Genomic DNA, 3,940 nt, shown 5'->3' on the forward strand with positions numbered 1-3,940 from the left:
AGTAGAGCACTAGCCTTGAGCTGAAGAGGTGAGGAACAGCGCCCAGGCCCAAAGTTCAGGCCCTATGACCGGACCCGCCCAAAAAAAGTTTCGGCCATTTCCTCTAAAATCAGGAATGAGAAAAGACTGCTCTCTCCATTCCTCTTCAAGATAGTATTAGAATTCCTAGGTAGAGTAATAAGGCAAGAGGAATAAGGCAAGGGATCCAAATAGGAAAAGAAGTAAAACTCTCCCTCTTTACAGATAGCATGATCCTATACCTATAGAACCCCATAGATTCCACTCCCAAGTTACCTGAGCTGATCCAAAACTTTGGCAAAATACCAGGGTATAAAATCAATCACAAAAATCAGTAGCTTTCCTCTACTCCAACAATGAAAAGAGAGGTGATGAAATTAGGTAAACAACTCCATTTGCAATACCCTCAAAAAAAAAAAAAATCAGAATCAATTGAACAAAAGAAGTAAAAGACCTCTACAATGAAAACTTCAAAAATCTGAAAAAGGAAATTAAAACTGACCTCAGGAAGTAGAATGACCTTCCATGTTCTTCAATTGGAAGGATTTCAATTGTGAAAATGGCAATATTGCCAAGGGCAATATACAAATTCAATGCAATATCCATCAATATCCCAACTTCTTTCTTCAATGAAATAGAAGAAGCAATCCAAAAATGCATATGGAACAACAAAGACCCCAAATAGCAAAAACAATCCTTGCAGGAATAACAATGATGGAAGAATTTCAGTACCACACCTCAAACTCTATTACAAAGCCATAGTAATCAAAACAACTTGGTACTGACACAAGAACAAGGCCGCAGATCAATGGAATAGATTTAAAGACTCAGAAATGAACCCTCAGAATTATGGCCACCCAATCTTTCACAAGGGAGCCAAAAAAATAGGATGGAAGAAAATCAGCCTCCTCAAAAAATGGTGCTGGCAGAATTGACTACACATGTGTAGAAAACTAAAGTTAGATCCCTATATATCACCCTGCACCAGGATCAACTCCAAGTGGGTCAAAGACCTCAAGATAAAAGTAGATACCTTGAAAATATTAAAGATGACATAGGAGAAACATTATGCCTCCTTGGCACAGGTCATAAATTTCTTAGTAAAGATCCAGAAACACAACAAATCAAAAAAAGGCTAGATAAATGGGATAGCATGAAACTGCAGAGCTTCTGCACTGCAAAGGACATAGCTAGCAAGATCAAAAGAAAGCCCACTGCTTGGGAGAAGATCTTCACTAGCCATACAACAGACAAGTGTCTCAAATCTAAAATCTACCAACAGCTAAAGAAATTAAATTCCCCCAAAACAAACCCCCAAATAAACAACTACCATATCAAAAAGTTGGCTAAAGAGCTTAAGAGAGACCTCTCTGAAGTCAAAATATGAATGGCAAGAGACACATGAAGAATTGCTCGATTTCTTGACTATAATATAAATGCAAATCAATACAACATTGAGAATCTACCTTACACCAGTCAGAATGTCCATAATCAAATAATTTAACACCAACAGATGCTGGTAGGGATGTGACCAAAAGGGATTGCTACTACATTATTGGTGGGAGTATAAACTTGTTCAGCAATTCTGGAAAGCAGTGTGGAGGTTCCTCAAAAAACTACCCATAGAACTCCCCTGTCATTCAGCAATCCTGCTTCTGGGAATCTACCCAAAAGTCCACAAACAAGGCCACAGTAAACACACCAGTATGCGGATGTTCATGATAGTATTATTTACTATAGCCAAGATATGGAACCAACACAAATGCCCCTTGATAGATGAATGGATCAAGAAAATGTGGTACTTATACTCAATGGAATTCTATGCTTCCATCAGAAAGAATCATACTGTTCCATTCATAAGGAAATGGAAAGACTTGGGCAAAATTATATTAAGTAAAGTAAGCAGGTCATATGATCTTCCTCTTTAGTAAGAACTAGAATATGTAGAAGATACCCTAAACAGGGGATCTCAAGATCCCAAATCCTTAGTGCAAAGGACTATATATAATGAGGCATATTAGCACGAATTCCAACTTTTGGGAAAAAAGAGGCTCTCATTAGACCCTCTATACAATTCTTTCTTTTTCTGTATTGGTGTTTTCCCCCATAGTTTCCCTCATTTGCAATAATTAGTATATGTCTAGGATAATTTTATCAGATAAGCAGAAAATCTCAAAAGCTATGTACATATGACCATATAAGATGATGCTAAGCAAAATGAACCCAAAGATATGGACACAAGTGGTTCTTCTTTTGCTGTTGTTGTTTGCAATATGCTATGAGATTGTTTTGTAACCTTTGTATGTACTTCCCCCTATGGTATATCTCCTCTTGTCACTGTGCTTGATATTTGTACCCTTCATCTTGTGTATGCATTTGTCCAATTTGGGGAGGGGAAACTGAATAACAAAATGCTGAAAACAGGGGTTATACCGTGGGGGAGGGGAAGGGAAAAATAAATTGTTTAAATAGGGATACAGGTGGACCCATTGCAGCAATGAGATGTACAAGACATTATGTTCAAAACTAATTTTGCAACTTTGGTGCTGGGGAGGTGGCCGGCAGCAGAGGTTGCGGGGGGGGGGGGGGGGGGGGGGGGGGTGATGGGAAGTAATGGTAAGGGGAAACAAAGGAGGAGGCAACAATGCTTGATAAGAAATGTACTCATTACCTTGCTCATGTAATTCTAACCCCTCAGCACGGTATTTTCACAACAAAAATAAAATTAAATTAAACCATACTTACAAGAAAAAAATGCTGAAACAAGGATACAGGGTGACCCATTGCAACAATGATGTGCACAAGACAATATATTGGAAATGAACTTTACACTTGGGGATGAATGGAGGAGGGGGAAGCAAGGGATAGTAGGAGAACAACAAAGGAGGGAGTAACAATTCTCGACAAGAAAGGTATCATTGCCTTACTTATGTAACTGTATCCCCTCTGTTCAGCATCTGTACAATAAAACTAAATTTCAGAAAAGAAAAAAATAGCAGTTTGATGTAGAAGAGCACTATTTTCATGTGAAGTTCCACATAAACCAATTATTAACACAGCAAAAATTTAACATTAATTCTCCTTGTGATTGGAAGCATAGTGGTAAGATACTTAAACAAGAATTCATATCTTGAGATGTTAAAGTGTATGTCAAGCGGAACATTAAAATAATGCTATGTAAATTTACTATAATTTGATTTATTTATTCATTTGTGCTGGTACAGGAGCTCTAACTCATAGCTTAGGTGTTTTCCCTTAAGTTTTGTGCTCTAGCCTTATGCTTTACCTCTTGAACAACAGATCCACTTCTGGTTTTTTGGTTGGTAATTGAAAATAGTAATCTCATAGACATTCTTACTCCCACTGGCTTTGAATCATGATCCTCAGATATTGGCCTCTTGCATGACTAGGATTAAAGGTGTGAGCCACTCTTATCAAGCCTATAAATTTATTTTTAAGAGAAAATTCTGACTTAAATAAAATTGACTTGAATGAGAATTTGAATTATGCTAGAAAAATTATTTCTCTACAAACATCACCCCTATATTGTTAAATATTATATTTAAACTTACTTTATAATTTAGCATTTATATTTTATGCTTTCATAGCATATTAAATGTATATAATACATATAAAAGAGCTCCAGTATCAGTTGTATCATTTCTCAAAATTAGAAATGATTGAACCTTCAGTTTGCAATGTGACATTGATGATGAACATCTGATAACCCTTTGAATTATTCTGTTTGAAAATGAGCTGTGGAAAAAGTTAATTGAGAAAATGTAACATCAAATTACAGAAATGCAATCCAGGAAGACCTTATAATTAAATCATCTTATCGTCTTCACAAAAGAATGCTTTCATATGTTTATAATGCTACATTTTTGCAATATTTGCCTTTATTTTGTTACTTGTTTTTATT

This window comes from Dipodomys spectabilis, unplaced genomic scaffold, assembly GCF_019054845.1.
Source record: "Dipodomys spectabilis isolate Male_0828 unplaced genomic scaffold, ASM1905484v1 ptg000265l, whole genome shotgun sequence".
Taxonomy (NCBI): Eukaryota; Metazoa; Chordata; class Mammalia; order Rodentia; family Heteromyidae; genus Dipodomys; species Dipodomys spectabilis.